Raw genomic sequence first — 18,919 nt, 5'->3', positions numbered from 1 at the left:
GGGAATAGGCAAAGGGGCTGGAAGTGTATGGGTACAGAGGCTGTGAGTCTTAAAAACGTCTGATTGAATCCAGGAAGAGGGAATAGGCAAAGGGGCTGGATGTGTGTGTTTCTGTGCACAGGCTGTGAGTTTTAAAAACGTCTAACTGAATCCAGGAAGAGGGAATAGGCAAATGGGCTGGAGGTGTGTTCGTGTGCACAGGGTGCGAGTCTTAGAAACATCTGAGTGACTCCAGGAAGAGGGAAGAGGCAGATGGGCTGAATGTGTGTGTTTCTGTGCACAGGCTGTGAGTTTTAAAAACTTCTTATTGAATCCAGGAAGAGGGAAGAGGCAGAGGGGCTGGAAGTGTATGGGTGCAGAGGCTGTGAGTCTTAAAAACTTTTGAGTGACTCCAGGAAGAGGGAAGAGGCAAGGGGCTGGAGGTCTGTGGATGCAGAGGCTATGAGTCTTAAAAACGTCTGAGTGACTCCAGGAAGAGGGAAGAGGCAAGGGGCTGGAAGTGTGTGGGTGCAGAGGCTGTGAGTCTTCAAAATGTCTGTGGCAATCCAGGAAGAGGGAAGAGGCAGAGGGGCTGGAAGTGTGTGCGTATGCACAGGCTGTGAGTCTTAAAAACTACTGAGTGACTCCAGGAAGAGGGAAGAGGGAGAGGGGCTGTAAGTGTGTTCTTGTGCACAGGCTGTGAGTCTTAAAAACATCTGAGTGACTCCAGGAAGTGTGAAGAGGCAGAGGTGCTGGAAGTGTGTTTGTGCGTACAGGCTGTGAGTTTTAAAAACGTCTGATTGAATCCAGGAAGTGGGAAGAGGCAAGGGGCTGGAAGTGTGTGGATGCAGAGGCTATGAGTCTTAAAAATGTCTGTGGTAATCCAGGAAAGAGGTAAGAGGCAGAAGGACTTGAAGTGTGTGCGTGTGCACAGGCTCTGAGTCTTAAAAACATTTGAGTGACTACAGGAAGAGGGAAGAGGCAGGGGCTGGAAGTGTGTGCGTGTGCACAGGCTGTGAGTCTTAAAAACGTTTCATTGAATCCAGGAAGAGGGAAGCGGCAGAGGGGCTGGAAGTATCTGTGTGCGCACAGGCTGTGAGTCTTAAAATGTCTTATTGAATCCAGGAAGAGGGAAGAGGCAGAGGGGCTGGAAGTGTGAACAGGCTGTGAGTCTTAAAAACGTCTGAGTGACTCCAGGAAGAGGGAAGAGGGAGAGGGGCTTGAAGTTTGTGTGTGTGCGCAGGCTGCGAGTCTTAAAAACATCTGAGTGTCTCCAGGAAGAATGAAGACTCAGAGGGGCTGGAAGTGTGTGTGTATGTGCACAGGCTGTGAGTCTTAAAAACATCTGAGTGACTCCAGGAAGAGGGAGGAGGCACAGGGGCTGGAAGTGTGAGGGTGCAGAGGCTGTGAGTCTTAAAAATGTCTGAGTGACTACAGGAAGAGGGAAGAGGCAAAGGGTCTGGAAGTGTGCCTCTGTGCACAAACCTGTGAGATTTAAAAACGTCTGATTGAGTCCAGGAAGAGGGAATAGGCAAAGGGGGTGAAAGTGTGTGGGTGCAGAGGCTGTAAGTCTTAAAAATGTCTGTGTGACTCCACTAAGAGTGAAGAGGCAGAGGGGCTGGAAGTGTTTGTTCGTGGACGCAGGCTGTGAGTTTTAAAAACGTCTGATTGAATCCAGGAAGAGGGAAGAGGCAGAGGGACTGAAAGTGTGTTCGTGTGCACAGGCTGTGAGTCTTAAACACGGCTTATTGAATCCAGGAAGAGGGAAGAGGCAGAGGGGATGGACGTGTGTCCGTGTGAAGAGACTGTGAGTCTTAAAAACATCTGAGTGGCTCCAGGAAGAGGGAAGAGGCAGAGGGGATGTAAGTGTGTCTGTGTGTGAACAGTCTGTGAGTCTTAAAAACATCTGAGTGACTCCAGGAAGAGGGAATAGGCAAAGGGTCTGGAAGTGTGCCTCTGTGCACAAACCTGTGAGTTTTAAAAACGTCTGATTGAATCCAGGAAGAGGGAAGAGGCAGAGGGACTGGAAGTGTGTGGTTGTAAACAGTCTGTGAGTCTTAAAAACATCTGAGTGGCTCCAGGAAGAGGGAATAGGCAAAGGGTCTGGAAGTGTGCCTCTGTGCACAAACCTGTGAGATTTAAAAACGTCTGATTGAATCCAGGAAGAGGGAAGAGGCAGAGGGACTGGAAGTGTGTGGGTGCAGAGGATGTGAGTCTTAAAAATTTCTGAGTGACTACAGGAAGAGGGAAGAGGCAAAGGGTCTGGAAGTGTGCCTCTGTGCACAAACCTGTGAGATTTAAAAACGTCTGATTGAGTCCAGGAAGAGGGAATAGGCAAAGGGGGTGGAAGTGTGTGGGTGCAGAGGCTGTGAGTCTTAAAAATGTCTGTGTGAATCCAGGAAGAGGGAAGAGGCAGAGGGACTGGAAGTGTGTGTGTGTGCGCACAGGCTGTGAGGCTTAAAAACGTTCGATTGTATCCAGGAAAAGGGACGAGGCAGAGGGGCTGGAAGTGTGTATGTGTGTGCCCAGGCTGTGAGTTTTGAAAACGTCTGATTGAATCCAGGATGAGGGAATAGGCAAAGGGGCTGGAAGTGTGTTCGTGTGCACAGGCTGTGAGTCTTAAAAACATCTGAGTGGCTCCAGGAAGAGGGAAGAGGCAGAGGGGATGTAAATGTGTCTGTGTGTGCGCAGGCTGTGAGTCTTAAAAACATCTGAGTGGCTCCAGGAAGAGGGAATAGGCAAAGGGTCTGGAAGTGTGCATTTGTGCACAAACCTGTGAGTTTAAAAAACGTCTGATTGAATCCAGGAAGAGGGAATAGGCAAAGGGGCTGGAAGTGTGTGCGTGTGAACAGTCTGTGAGTCTTAAAAACATCTGAGTGACTCCAGGAAGAGGGAATAGGCAAAGGGTCTGGAAGTGTGCCTCTGTGCACAAACCTGTGAGTTTTGAAAACGTCTGATTGAATCCAGGATGAGGGAATAGGCAAAGGGGCTGGAAGTGTATGGGTACAGAGGCTGTGAGTCTTAAAAACGTCTGATTGAATCCAGGAAGAGGGAATAGGCAAAGGGGCTGGATGTGTGTGTTTCTGTGCACAGGCTGTGAGTTTTAAAAACGTCTAACTGAATCCAGGAAGAGGGAATAGGCAAATGGGCTGGAAGTGTGTTCGTGTGCACAGGGTGCGAGTCTTAGAAACATCTGAGTGACTCCAGGAAGAGGGAAGAGGCAGATGGGCTGAATGTGTGTGTTTCTGTGCACAGGCTGTGAGTTTTAAAAACTTCTTATTGAATCCAGGAAGAGGGAAGAGGCAGAGGGGCTGGAAGTGTATGGGTGCAGAGGCTGTGAGTCTTAAAAACTTTTGAGTGACTCCAGGAAGAGGGAAGAGGCAAGGGGCTGGAGGTCTGTGGATGCAGAGGCTATGAGTCTTAAAAACGTCTGAGTGACTCCAGGAAGAGGGAAGAGGCAAGGGGCTGGAAGTGTGTGGGTGCAGAGGCTGTGAGTCTTCAAAACGTCTGTGGTAATCCAGGAAGAGGGAAGAGGCAGAGGGGCTGGAAGTGTGTGCGTATGCACAGGCTGTGAGTCTTAAAAACTACTGAGTGACTCCAGGAAGAGGGAAGAGTGAGAGGGGCTGTAAGTGTGTTCGTGTGCACAGGCTGTGAGTCTTAAAAACATCTGAGTGACTCCAGGAAGTGTGAAGAGGCAGAGGTGCTGGAAGTGTGTTTGTGCGCACAGGCTGTGAGTTTTAAAAACGTCTGTTTGAATCCAGGAAGTGGGAAGAGGCAAGGGGCTGGAAGTGTGTGGATGCAGAGGCTATGAGTCTTAAAAATGTCTGTGGTAATCCAGGAAAGAGGTAAGAGGCAGAAGGACTTGAAGTGTGTGCGTGTGCACAGGCTCTGAGTCTTAAAAACATTTGAGTGACTACAGGAAGAGGGAAGAGGCAGGGGCTGGAAGTGTGTGCGTGTGCACAGGCTGTGAGTCTTAAAAACGTTTCATTGAATCCAGGAAGAGGGAAGCGGCAGAGGGGCTGGAAGTATCTGTGTGCGCACAGGCTGTGAGTCTTAAAATGTCTTATTGAATCCAGGAAGAGGGAAGAGGCAGAGGGGCTGGAAGTGTGAACAGGCTGTGAGTCTTAAAAACGTCTGAGTGACTCCAGGAAGAGGGAAGAGGGAGAGGGGCTGGAAGTTTGTGTGTGTGCGCAGGCTGCGAGTCTTAAAAACATCTGAGTGTCTCCAGGAAGAAGGAAGACTCAGAGGGGCTGGAAGTGTGTGTGTGTGTGCACAGGCTGTGAGTCTTAAAAACATCTGAGTGACTCCAGGAAGAGGGAGGAGGCACAGGGGCTGGAAGTGTGAGGGTGCAGAGGCTGTGAGTCTTAAAAATGTCTGTGGTAATCCAGGAAGTGGGAAGAGGCAGAGGGGCTGGAAGTGTGTGTATGTGTGCACAGGCTGTTGTGGAAAACCGGGGCTCAATCTTCCCAGTTGGGCCAGAGGCCTTCTCCGGGGGGCGATTTCATGAGATGGAGAGTGAAGACACCACACAAGGTTCCTCGGGATGAGATCGCACCCAGAGTTGCCTCTGGGGACCTCTTTTATTGGTAAACAATGAAGGGCGGAGTAAAGGGTACATACATAGGTTTATCACTACCATATTAGGTCACTGGCTTCCTGTGGTCTACCGAGTGCGTTTCAAGGTTTTGATTATGATCTTTAAAGCGCTTCATGGCATAGGGCCTAGTTACATGCAGGATCGCATCCTGCCCCACACATCCCTACGACCAATTCGCTCACACAGAGAGGGACTTCTCCGGGTGCCGTCCGCCAAACAGTGCCGGGGGGCGACACCCAGGAGCAGAGCCTTCTCTGTGATGGGCCCAGCCCTGTGGAATGACCTCCCCCGTGACATCAGGATTACTTCCGATCTCCGCTCCTTCCGTGTACAGCTGAAGACCCACCTCTTTCAATTATCTGGCCTGGCTCAATCGTAATTTCTCTTATTCCTCCTAACTGTTTTTAAATTGTCTTTTAAACGTTAAATTTTTTAATTGCATATTGGGTTCTTACAATTGGGGTATTTTAATGCTGATTTTTAACTGTCTATATGATGTAATTTGTTACCTCCTCCGTGTCCGTGTCCGTGTATGTGTATGTGTGTTTTGTATGTATGTATGTCTATGTGTTTTTATACATCTTCTATGTTTTACATGCTCCATTGTACGCCGCCCCGAGTCCTACTTGGAAAGGGAGCGGCTAATAAATTCATATTATTATTATTATTATTATGATTACATTTGGCTGCTCATCCTGGCATTGTGGTGGTGAGATCCTTTTGTCTCCTTTGTTTTTCCTCCTAACATGGTTCAGCCTCCTTCCAGAGGCCTACACGTAGTGGAAAATTACCAGAGATAGTTCTTCTGAGCACATGTTTTTTGTTTAGCCCTTAATGGTGGATCAGATACTACTGCAACATCTCCTCTGTTTTTTGTTTTAAAAGGCAGAATATTTAGACTTGTTGCTAAAAAGTGGGAGATGTTGAAATGGTCTCCTCATCACTACCGAGGGTGATGGGAGGTTTTTTATCATAGTTAATGGTGATGATATCATTGTCTGTTTCTTCCTCGCTGCCTTTAAAGGCATCCGGGAGCTCGCTTTGGATAGATTCTTCCTGAGGTATCAAAGAATATCCCTTGTTGTGCCATAATGCATTCAACTGAGCGACAGCACGCTTTTCAGCAATCAGTGATAGACTATTGGAAATAGTTTTTACAAAAATTGGTAAGACATAAGGCAATACAATACATCCTAAAGCAATCATACCAATGAGTGCAACAATGGCCTGAAGGCCAGGCAATTTGGGGAACCATGAACCAAACATATCTCTGAAATCTAACCCAGACCATGTCTGGATGGGAACATGGGCAATTCTTACCATATCCGATGTTATTTGTTCAATTACTTTTCCACTGTTGTCTATCTGGATGCAACAATTGGATAGATTAAACTTTCCACATACTCCCCCTTCTTTGGCTAATAAATAGTCTAAGGCAAGACGATTCTGCATAATGTATGTGCGGGAAAGAGCACTTTCTTTGGCGAGTTGTTTTAAGGCAAGAGCTGTTTTGTTGGTAATGATTTCTACCACTGCTTGGAGTCTTATGATGCGATTAAGCATATAAATGGGTGTGCGATAGCCCCAAGTGCCATCTTGGGCCCATGCAGCAGGGTCATAATAATTGATAATGAGCTCGGGGGGCCAATCATTATCTTTTCAGTGACATCAATACCAAGACCAAATCCATAATAATGGGTTGAAGGGGAGTGCGTGGTAGGGGCTGATAAACAAACAGTGTTACAGTGGCCGGTGGAACACGTGGTGGCAGCCGGGCCTAAGGTAAAGTTAAAACCCTCAGGGCCAGATTGGATGGTTCCAATCGGGCCTGTGTACCAATAGTTATAAGCCTCTTGAAGACTAGCGTGCCCAGTGGATTGCACCTTGCGAAGAGTAAAAAGATATTTTTGTACAGTTAAGTATGATTGCTCCCATGAAAAGGAGCCACAGGTGACCCCCATAGCCCCATCACCCTGCCCCTTAGTTATGGCTGTGCAAGCGTCAAAACAAACAGAAACTGAGCCCTTTTGGTTATTTGAGGGGCGATTCCAGGAGGTATTGTGAGCAACATACCCTGATCGTTGTTGGGCAAGCGAAAAGAGAGTTGAGGGTATTTGAAATTTGGCATTCGGATGCCAACTACCCCCTTTATACCCGTATATGTGAACAGAAGCATAAACAGGGCCCACGGCGTGCGGGTGATAACACTGAGTTCCTGACGAAGTGGTGCAGCGGGCATACACAGTGTTGTTTCGGGTGCAAGAGTCTAGGTCTTTTGTACAGTCTGGCTTCAGTGTGTGGTAGATTAATGTCTGATGAGTGCGAGTGCCTGATTTTGTGGTCTGGATGCATTCCGCACAATCCTGAGAAAGGGTGGTTGCTCGCTTTCGTCTTGGCAGGTGAGAAACTTTAAGAAAAGCGTCGAGTGAAGAAATGACTTGGCGAGTGGGAAGGCAGGTACGAAGAAGCTGGCACCGATAAACACCAGTCTGAGAGTTGGGCATGATGAAAGGTCAGCGTAGATGAGGTAGGGTTGACACGAGAGGTAATTGTGATGGTAGAAGAGTTGGACAGCTGATGTTCCTCCTTGCCTTTCCGGGCCCACATTAAAATCATTTGTCCAGGGTCTTTCATGGTAAGGATGCAGGTGAGAGACGTGGTCCCATTAACTGGGGCGGTGGCAATCCGCGGCATCAACATCAGTGGAGGTGGTGGTTGGTTGATCGTGGCGGCCGACACATTTCGATTGTGTTTTGCAGTCCAGATTGCCATCAGGGCGAGGATCATAAGCAATTAATCCCCAATAAAAGATGAAGTGTTGAATTACTGCAGGCAAGATTCAAAGACGATCCAAACGTGTAGAAAGCAAATGTTCCATGTACAGTTCAGATAAGTGTGTGTAATGTTAGCTGCACCCATAGATTTTTACTTCAGTCACTGTTCAAATGAGTTTTGGGGTGAGATAACAGAACAAGTAAACATAAACAAATGATGACTAAGGAATTGGCAAAAATGGCAGCGCATAAGTTCTCGTGTCGTTGTTTCAGCACTGCTTTGGTGGTTTTTGGTTTTTTACATCACTGGACAGCTGTTTTGGCAAGATCGTATTGGCCACTGTGCTGTCTGTAAAGTCATCTTGGTCATCTCTGGAACTGGATTTGGGAACTGGTACGACAATATTTTTGGCTGGACAAGCATCACATGCTAGAATCCACAAAGATCTGTAGAAGCAAGCACAGCATGTCCTCGTCCCCCTTGCGGGGGAGGCAAACAAACTTTTTTTAATCTATGATGTTACCTATGCCAAATTAGCCAAATTGGGGTACACCAAATTGTTAGGTACCCAAAATCCCTCCTTTTTTATTTGTTTGAGAAAACAGTCCTTAAAGGACCAATTAACACGTTCCACAATGGCTTAACCTGTGGAATTGTAAGGAAAAAAACCCCCAAAAATTAAAACAATGTTCCAATTAGTACAAGATTACAAAAAAGGCCAATGAAAAATAGGCCAGGCCATTATCAGTCTTTAAAAAGAAAAGTTTGCCCAAGGCAGTAAAGGCTGAAAAAAGGTGAGAAAAAAAACATGATTAGCTGTTTCTTCTCATTAAAATGTGGCCAAAAAAAAAATAGATAAATGAATTTACTTCTAAGAAGCCAAAAAAAGGAAACATAGGTGACATCCATTTGCCATAGTGATTAGAGGCCAAATCATGGGGATTAACTTCCGTGTCCCCAAAGGGGGATGCCCCAGAACACTGGGGGCAAGATGAAACAATTTGCTTGACCTGGTTGAGTGGCATATGGCAAAATTGTGCCAGTCCCCAGGCATTTTGATGAAAAAATTATCAAAAAAATCTGAAGAAAAAACATAGTTAAAAAATTACCTAGAAAATTAAAAATAAGTTGACACACATAATGAAAGTCAGAAATATAGTTAAAAAGCTTGTTAAGAAAAGATGTGAAAAGTTAAAGTAGCAACAGACAATTTTTAGTGTTGCAAGAACAACAGTATTGCAAGGTAGGAAAAGAAGATTCATTAAACACGCAAGCCAAGGATCTTTAAGCAAATGATATGAAATACAGATCACATAGTCAGTTAAAGCACACTGAAGAAAGAAGTTATTCTGAAAACAAAATTAAAAATCAGATTTTGGAATAGGAAAAATAATATTAATTAAATCAGTCCAATTTCTACAACAAACCCAAGGTTATTAATTCAACAACTGCCTAAAAAAATAATAATGGCAAACATTTTAAAACGGAGTCTTTTTATCTTAAAAAACATCAAAAGAATTAGCTGACAAGTTACGCAAACCACAAATGGAATGCTCAAAATCTCATTAATCATTTCAACTGTGGCAAGGGCAGAAAAAAGAAAAAAATAATAAATCAAATAAAAAACTTTAAGTAGCAGCAGACACAGACGGACGAATCCAAATAAAGGTTCCCCAATAGCTGCCATAAATTAATTAGCAAAATACCTCCGTGTACATTTAAACAAAAAAATTTGGAGCAAAAAAGATTGTAACATTTCATGCAGTTATGCTTTTTTTCTCTGGAACAATCTGCAATACAATACAATACAATACAATAGTAGAGCTGGAAGGGACCCTGGAGGTCCTCTAGTCCAACCCCCCTGCCTAGGCAGGAAACCCTATACCATTTCAGACAAATAACCATTCAACATCCTCTCAAAGACCTCCAGTGTTGGGCTATCCACAACCCCTGGAGGCAAGCCGTTCCATTGACCAACTGCTCTTAACTGCCAGGAAATCTCTCCCCAGCTCCAAGCCGTTTCTCTCCTTAATCAGCCTCCACCCATCGCCTCTTGTTCCACCCTCAGGTGCCTTGGAGAACAGCCTGATTCCCTCTTCTCCGTGGCAATCCCTGAGACATTGGAACACTGCTATCATGTCTCCCCTACTCCTTCTTTCTCTTAAGCTAAACATACCCAGTTCCTGCAACCGTTCCTCACATGCTCCAGTCTCCAGCAATCACTCCAGCAATCACTCCTGCACTCCTTCCAGTAAAAAAAATCATTTTTTATTTTTGAAAGCCAATTAGGTTATATCTTGGGGCTCCAATCAAAATATCCATATAATGATTTACCAAAGCCAATGAATAGCACTTATACAAAGAATTCAATTCTACAACATAAATCTAAATAAAAAAAGGAACTAAGTAAATGTATAGAAAAAAAAGTGTGTGTGTGGGGGGGGGGGGGGAGGCAGCTAGCAGAAGCCAACACAGAGTCTTTCTAAAGAGGGAAAAGTGGGGGGGGGGAATGCCCAGAGGCATTCACAGGTATCACTGGGGCGTTTCATACACACACTCATGGTAAAAATGAGCAGACACTCATTCTCCCCGCTTTTCCTGCTTCCCTCCAAAGAATGACCCAGAAGGAAGAGTAGGGGGGGAGGGAAAAATTCACACAGGCAATCACGTGGATCTCTGGATCCATTCACTTATCATTCCCTGGGGCATGGGGGACACATACTCACATTCATACTGCAATCAGACCTTCATGCTTGCTCATGCCAAACAATCATAGGTATTTCAGGAAGCTTTTTTTTCACAAGCCACCAAGCTTCATTTTCTTTTATTAGAGGATCTCACCCTCCCTTCAGGTTTGGAAATGATAACACACATGCATACATCTTCTATTTCCTTAAGCACTAGATTGTTAATACCTGTCTCTGCCCTGGGGTGTTCGTTTCTAATTTGGACCTGCCAGCTGTGCTGGCTAATTTTTAAAGATCCAAATTCTATCTTGATATCCCAGCACGCGCTGGCATTTTTAAATATCAAGATGTATAGAAACAATGTACAGAGATGTTTGTCCACACATTGTTTGCATTCAGCCAGGGTTCTAGGTTGGCGCTCCCAGCACACGCTGGCATATTTTTAAAGATCCAAACCCTATCTTGATCTCCCAGCAATTTCTGGCATAGTTTTAAAGACCAAGATGTATGAAGACTTTCATTAACACATCGTTTGCATCTGGGTGGGGCCCTTGATTCATTAGATGGTGGCCAGAAATCAGCAAATTTGTTGACAAAATCTAAATCAAAACTGCCTTCTGGAGGCCAGGTTTTTACTTTAGGACTAATAGAGTAGGTTGGTCAGAAAAATGTGCAGAGGGTTTTTACTCAGGTTGAAGGCAAACCTTTAGTAGGAATTTCCTTCATTTCATACATGCACACACAAGGCAACACTCTCCTCCTCCCCCCAAAAGGGAAAAACAAATCTATACTCACCTGAAGAGTACAATCTTCTAGGGCTGAAACACATGAGAACAAGGTTCCCTCCCCCACAGAAAAGGCATTGTTGGAGGATTAGAGGTAAGGGAGGGGCGTGGGGGGGGGGGAAGCAACAGACATCCCGGAGGGGGGGAGGGGGGGAAGAGATAAGAAGCAGACCCAGAAAATGGACTTTTCTTGCAAAGCAGGGTAAGGAAGGATAGAAAAAAAGCAATCCTTTGAACTAATTACTTCATGATCTTGTGGAATCAATTTAGGTGGAGAGACAGAAAACATATGTTTATTCCCCTCCTCTTTTGCTAATTGTTCCTCTAACCATGGAGGAGAAGAAAAATTAACCTCTCCATGAGACCAATTGAAGATAATTTTGGAGAAAGAATTTTTAATTCCTTCTTTTTTTAATTGGGGAAGAGTTTTACCCCCTTGAGAAGCTATTTTTATAGAAGATTCGGTTAATTCCCTTAGTTCATGCAAATATTCAACTTGCGGTTGAGGGAATTTTCTGCCAATACTTACGGAGTAACCACGTCATGTTTCAGACAGGTCGAATGCGCAGGCCTCTTCCAGGCGGGTAAGCATGGGCAGTCCGAGACGTATTCCGCAGAATCACGTCGGGGTCACCAGTTGTGGAAAACCGGGGCTCAATCTTCCCAGTTGGGCCAGAGGCCTTCTCCGGGGGGCGATTTCATGAGATGGAGAGTGAAGACACCACACAAGGTTCCTCGGGATGAGATCGCACCCAGAGTTGCCTCTGGGGACCTCTTTTATTGGTAAACAATGAAGGGCGGAGTAAAGGGTACATACATAGGTTTATCACTACCATATTAGGTCATGATTACATTTGGCTGCTCATCCTGGCATTGTGGTGGTGAGATCCTTTTGTCTCCTTTGTTTTTCCTCCTAACATGGTTCAGCCTCCTTCCAGAGGCCTACACGTAGTGGAAAATTACCAGAGATAGTTCTTCTGAGCACATGTTTTTTGTTTAGCCCTTAAGGGTGGATCAGATACTACTGTAACAGGCTGTGAGTTTTAAAAACATCTTATTGAATCCAGGAAGAGGGAAGAGGCAGAGGGGCTGGAAGTTTATGTTCGTGTATGCAGGCTGTGAGTCTTAAAAACGTCTGAGTGACTCCAGGAAGAGGGAAGAGGCAAGGGGCTGGAAGTGTGTGGATGCAGAGGCTATGAGTCTTAAAAACGTCTGAGTGAATACAGGAAGAGGGAAGAGGCAGAGGGGCTGGAAGTGTTTTTCTGCGCGCAGGTTGTGAGTTTTAAAAATGTCTGATTGAATCCAGGCACAGTGAATAGGCAAAGGGGCTAGAAGTGTATTTGTGTGCGCAGGCTGTGAGTCTTAAAAACATCTGAGTGGCTCCAAGAAGAGGGAATAGGCAATGGGTCTGGAAGTGTGCGTCTGTGCACAAACCTGTGAGTTTTAAAAACGTCTGATTGAATCCAGGAAGAGGGAATAGGCAGAGGGACTGGAAGTGTGTGGTTGTGAACAGTCTGTGAGTCTTAAAAACATCTGAGTGGCTCCAGGAAGAGGGAATAGGCAAAGGGGCTGGAAGTGTGCGTCTGTGCACAAACCTGTGAGTTTTAAAAACGTCTCATTGAATCCAGGTAGAGGGAAGAGGCAGAGGGACTGGAAGTGTGTTCGTGTGCACAGGCTGCGAGTCTTAAAAACATCTGAGTTACTCCAAGAAGAGGAAAGAGTCAGAGTGGCTGGAAGTGTGTGTGTGTGTGCACAGGCTGTGAGTTTTAAAAACATCTTATAGAATCCAGGAAGAGGGAAGAGGCAGAGGGGCTGGAAGTTTATGTCCGTGTACGCAGGCTGTGAGTCTTAAAAACGTCTGAGTGACTCCAGGAAGAGGGAAGAGGCAAGGGGCTGGAAGTGTGTGGATGCAGAGGCTATGAGTCTTAGAAACGTCTGAGTGAATACAGGAAGAGGGAAAAGGCAGAGGGGCTAGAAGTGTTTTTCTGCACAAAGGTTGTGAGTTTTAAAAACGTCTGATTGAATCTAGGAAGAGGGAATAGGCAAAGGGGATGGAAGTGTGTGGGTGCAGAGGCTGTGAGTCTTAAAAACATCTTATTGAATCCAGGAAGAGGGAAGAGGCAGAGGGACTGGAAGTGTGGTTGTGTGCGCACAGGCTATGAGGCTAAAAAACGTTCGATTGAATCCAGGAAGAGGCAAAGGGGCTGGAAGTGTATTCTTGTGCAAAGGCTGCGAGTCTTAAAAACATCTGAGTGACTCCAAGTAGAGGGGAGAGGCAGAGGGGCTGGAAGTGTATGGGTGCAGAGGCTGTGAGTCTTAAAAACTTCTGGGTGACTACAGGAAGAGTGAAGAGGCAAGGGGCTGGAACTGTGTGGGTGCAGAGGCTGTGAGTCTTAAAAATGTCTGTTTTAATCCAGGAATAGGGAAGTGGCAGAGGAACTGGAAGTGTCGTGCGTGTGCACAGGCTTTGAGTCTTAAAAACGTCTGAGTGACTCCAGGAACAGGTAAGTGGCAGAGGGACTTGAAGTGTGTTCGTGTGCACAGACTGTGGGTATTAAAAACATCTGAGTGTCTCAAGGAAGAGGGCATTGGCAAAGGGGATGGAAGTGTGTGTCTGTGCACAAACCTGTGAGTCTTCAAAATGTCTGTGGTAATCCAGGAAGAGGGACGAGGCAGAGGGACTGGAAGTGTAGTGTGTGTGCACAGGCTGTGAGTTTTGAAAACGTCTGATTGAATCCAGGATGAGGGAATTCGCAAAGGGGATGGAAGTGTGTGGGTGCAGAGGCTGTGAGTCTTAGAAACATCTGAGTGACTGCAGGAAGAGGGAAGAGGCAGATGGGCTGGATGTGTGTGTGTCTGTGGACAGGCTGTGAGTTTTAAAAACATCTTATTGAATCCAGGAAGAGGGAAGAGGCAAAGGGGCTGGAAGTGTGTTCGTGTGCACAGGCTGCGAGTCTTAAAACATCTGAGTGACTCCAGGAGGAGGGAAGAGGCAGAGGGACTGGAAGTGTGTGTGTGTGTGTGTGCACAGGCTGTGAGGCTTAAAAACGCTCGATTGAATCCAGGAAGAGGCAGAGGAGCTGGAAGTGTGTGTGTGTGTGCAGAGGCTGTGAGTCTTAAAAACATCTGATTGAATCCAGGAAGAGGGAATAGGCAAAGGGACTGGAAGTGTGTTCGTGTGCTCATACCTGTGAGTTTTAAAAACGTCTGATTGAATCCAGGATGATGGAATAGGCAAAGGGGATGGAAGTGTGTGGGAGGCAGATGGGCTGGATGTGTGTGTGTCTGTGGACAGGCTGTGAGTTTTAAAAACATCTTATTGAATCCAGGAAGAGGGAAGAGGCAAAGGGGCTGGAAGTGTGTTCGTGTGCACAGGCTGCGAGTCTTAAAAACATCTGAGTGACTCCAAGTAGAGGGGAGAGGCAGATGGGCTGGATGTGTGTGTTTCTGTGCACAGGCTGTGAGTCTTAAAAACGTCTGAGTGACTCCAGGAAGAGGGAAGAGGCAAGGGGCTGGAGGTCTGTGGATGCAGAGGCTATGAGTCTTAAAAACGTCTGAATGACTCCAGGAAGAGGGAAGAGGGAAGGGGTTGGAAGTGTGTGGGTGCAGAGGCTGTGAGTCTTCAAAGTGTCTGTGGTAATCCAGGAAGAGGGACGAGGCAGAGGGACTGGAAATGTAGTGTGTGTGCACAGGCTGTGAGTTTTGAAAACGTCTGATTGAATCCAGGATGAGGGAATTGGCAGAGTGGATGGAAGTGTGTGGGTGCAGAGGCTGTGAGTCTTAAAAATGTCTGTGTGAATCCAGGAAGAGGGAAGAGGCAGAGGGACTGAAAGTTTGTGTGTGCGCGCACAGGCTGTGAGGCTTAAAAGCTTTCGATTGAATCCAGGAAGAGGGAAGAGGCAGAGGGACTGGAAGTGTGTGTGTGTGCGCACAGGCTGTGAGTTTTAAAAACGTCTGGTTGAATCCAGGAATAGGGAATAGGCAGAGGGGCTGGAAGTGTATGGGTGAAGAGGCTGTGAGTCTTAAAAATGTCTGTGGTAATCCGGTTATAGTGAGTTATCCAGTGAGTTATCCAGTGAGTTATCCAGTGAGTTATAAAAATATCTTGTGAATCCAAGAAGAGGGAAGAGGCAAAGGGGCTGGAAGTGTATTCTTGTGCAAAGGCTGCGAGTCTTAAAAACATCTGAGTGACTCCAAGTAGAGGGGAGAGGCAGAGGGGCTGAAAGTGTATGGGTGCAGAGGCTGTGAGTCTTAAAAACTTCTGATTGACTCCAGGAAGAGGGAAGAGGCAAGGGGCTGGAAGTGTGTGGATGCAGAGGCTGTGAGTCTTAAAAACGTCTGAGTGACTCCAGGAAGAGGGAAGACTCAGAGGGGCTGGAAGTGTGTGTGTGTGTGTACACAGGCGGAGAGTTTTAAAAAGATCTTATTGAATCCAGGAAGAGTGAAAAGGCAGAGGGGTTGGACGTGTGTATGTGTGTGCACAGGCTGTGAGTTTTAAAAACGTCTAATTGAATCCAGGAAGAGGGAATAGGCAAAGGGGCTGGAAGTGTGTTCGTGTGCTCATACCTGTGAGTTTTAAAAACGTCTGATTGAATCCAGGAAGAGGGAAGAGGCAGAGGGACTGAAAGTGTGTTCGTGTGCACAGGCTGTGAGTCTTAAACACGTCTTATTGAATCCAGGAAGAGGGAATAGGCAAAGGGGCTGGAAGTGTGTTCGTGTGCTCATACCTGTGAGTTTTAAAAACGTCTGATTGAATCCTGGAAGAGGGAATCGGCAAAGGGGCTGGAAGTGTGTGTGTCTGTGCACAGGCTGTGAGTTTTAAAAACATCTTATTGAATCCAGGAAGAGGGAAGAGGCAAAGGGGCTGGAAGTGTGTTCGTGTGCACAGGCTGCGAGTCTTAAAACATCTGAGTGACTCCAGGAGGAGGGAAGAGGCAGAGGGACTGGAAGTGTGTGTCTGTGTGTGTGCACAGGCTGTGAGGCTTAAAAACGCTCGATTGAATCCAGGAAGAGGCAGAGGAGCTGGAAGTGTCTGTGTGTGTGCAGAGGCTGTGAGTCTTAAAAACATCTGATTGAATCCAGGAAGAGGGAATAGGCAAAGGGACTGGAAGTGTGTTCGTGTGCTCATACCTCTGAGTTTTAAAAACGTCTGATTGAATCCAGGATGATGGAATAGGCAAAGGGGATGGAAGTGTGTGGGAGGCAGATGGGCTGGATGTGTGTGTGTCTGTGGACAGGCTGTGAGTTTTAAAAACATCTTATTGAATCCAGGAAGAGGGAAGAGGCACAGGGGATGGAAGTGTGTTCGTGTGCACAGGCTGCGAGTCTTAAAAACATCTGAGTGACTCCAAGTAGATGGGAGAGGCAGATGGGCTGGATGTGTGTGTTTCTGTGCACAGGCTGTGAGTCTTAAAAACGTCTGAGTGACTCCAGGAAGAGGGAAAAGGCAAGGGGCTGGAGGTCTGTGGATGCAGAGGCTATGAGTCTTAAAAACGTCTGAGTGACTCCAAGAAGAGGGAAGAGGCAAGCGGCTGGAAGTGTGTGTTTCTGTGCACAGGCTGTGAGTTTTAAAAACAACTTATTGAATCCAGGAAGAGGGAAGAGGTAAGGGGCTGGAAGTGTGTGGGTGCAGAGGCTGTGAGTCTTCAAAGTGTCTGTGGTAATCCAGGAAGAGGGACGAGGCAGAGGGACTGGAAATGTAGTGTGTGTGCACAGGCTGTGAGTTTTGAAAACGTCTGATTGAATCCAGGATGAGGGAATTGGCAAAGTGGATGGAAGTGTGTGGGTGCAGAGGCTGTGAGTCTTAAAAATGTCTGTGTGAATCCAGGAAGAGGGAAGAGGCAGAGGGACTGAAAGTTTGTGTGTGCGCGCACAGGCTGTGAGGCTTAAAAGCTTTCGATTGAATCCAGGAAGAGGGAAGAGGCAGAGGGACTGGAAGTGTGTGTGTGTGCGCACAGGCTGTGAGTTTTAAAAACGTCTGGTTGAATCCAGGAATAGGGAATAGGCAGAGGGGCTGGAAGTGTATGGGTGAAGAGGCTGTGAGTCTTAAAAATGTCTGTGGTAATCCGGTTATAGTGAGTTATCCAGTGAGTTATCCAGTGAGTTATCCAGTGAGTTATAAAAATATCTTGTGAATCCAAGAAGAGGGAAGAGGCAAAGGGGCTGGAAGTGTATTCTTGTGCAAAGGCTGCGAGTCTTAAAAACATCTGAGTGACTCCAAGTAGAGGGGAGAGGCAGAGGGGCTGAAAGTGTATGGGTGCAGAGGCTGTGAGTCTTAAAAACTTCTGATTGACTCCAGGAAGAGGGAAGAGGCAAGGGGCTGGAAGTGTGTGGATGCAGAGGCTGTGAGTCTTAAAAACGTCTGAGTGACTCCAGGAAGAGGGAAGACTCAGAGGGGCTGGAAGTGTGTGTGTGTGTGTACACAGGCGGAGAGTTTTAAAAAGATCTTATTGAATCCAGGAAGAGTGAAAAGGCAGAGGGGTTGGACGTGTGTATGTGTGTGCACAGGCTGTGAGTTTTAAAAACGTCTAATTGAATCCAGGAAGAGGGAATAGGCAAAGGGGCTGGAAGTGTGTTCGTGTGCTCATACCTGTGAGTTTTAAAAACGTCTGATTGAATCCAGGAAGAGGGAAGAGGCAGAGGGACTGAAAGTGTGTTCGTGTGCACAGGCTGTGAGTCTTAAACACGTCTTATTGAATCCAGGAAGAGGGAATAGGCAAAGGGGCTGGAAGTGTGTTCGTGTGCTCATACCTGTGAGTTTTAAAAACGTCTGATTGAATCCTGGAAGAGGGAATCGGCAAAGGGGCTGGAAGTGTGTGTGTCTGTGCACAGGCTGTGAGTTTTAAAAACATCTTATTGAATCCAGGAAGAGGGAAGAGGCAAAGGGGCTGGAAGTGTGTTCGTGTGCACAGGCTGCGAGTCTTAAAACATCTGAGTGACTCCAGGAGGAGGGAAGAGGCAGAGGGACTGGAAGTGTGTGTCTGTGTGTGTGCACAGGCTGTGAGGCTTAAAAACGCTCGATTGAATCCAGGAAGAGGCAGAGGAGCTGGAAGTGTCTGTGTGTGTGCAGAGGCTGTGAGTCTTAAAAACATCTGATTGAATCCAGGAAGAGGGAATAGGCAAAGGGACTGGAAGTGTGTTCGTGTGCTCATACCTCTGAGTTTTAAAAACGTCTGATTGAATCCAGGATGATGGAATAGGCAAAGGGGATGGAAGTGTGTGGGAGGCAGATGGGCTGGATGTGTGTGTGTCTGTGGACAGGCTGTGAGTTTTAAAAACATCTTATTGAATCCAGGAAGAGGGAAGAGGCACAGGGGATGGAAGTGTGTTCGTGTGCACAGGCTGCGAGTCTTAAAAACATCTGAGTGACTCCAAGTAGATGGGAGAGGCAGATGGGCTGGATGTGTGTGTTTCTGTGCACAGGCTGTGAGTCTTAAAAACGTCTGAGTGACTCCAGGAAGAGGGAAAAGGCAAGGGGCTGGAGGTCTGTGGATGCAGAGGCTATGAGTCTTAAAAACGTCTGAGTGACTCCAAGAAGAGGGAAGAGGCAAGCGGCTGGAAGTGTGTGTTTCTGTGCACAGGCTGTGAGTTTTAAAAACAACTTATTGAATCCAGGAAGAGGGAAGAGGTAAGGGGCTGGAAGTGTGTGGGTGCAGAGGCTGTGAGTCTTCAAAATGTCTGTGGTAATCCAGGAAGAGGGACGAGGCAGAGGGACTGGAAGTGTAGTGTGTGTGCACAGGCTGTGAGTTTTGAAAACGTCTGATTGAATCCAGGATGAGGGAATTCGCAAAGGGGATGGAAGTGTGTGGGTGCAGAGGCTGTGAGTCTTAAAAACATCTGAGTGACTCCAGGAGGAGGGAAGAGGCAGAGGGACTGGAAGTGTGTGTGTGTGTGTGCACAGGCTGTGAGGCTTAAAAACGCTCGATTGAATCCAGGAAGAGGCAGAGGAGCTGGAAGTGTGTGTGTGTGTGCAGAGGCTGTGAGTCTTAAAAACATCTGATTGAATCCAGGAAGAGGGAATAGGCAAAGGGACTGGAAGTGTGTTCGTGTGCTCATACCTGTGAGTTTTAAAAACGTCTGATTGAATCCAGGATGAT

This window comes from Natrix helvetica (assembly GCF_964273705.1).
Source record: "Natrix helvetica genome assembly, chromosome: W".
Lineage (NCBI taxonomy): Eukaryota > Metazoa > Chordata > Lepidosauria > Squamata > Natricidae > Natrix > Natrix helvetica.
The sequence above is the reverse complement of the archived record's forward strand: the minus strand, read 5'-3'. Positions refer to the sequence as shown.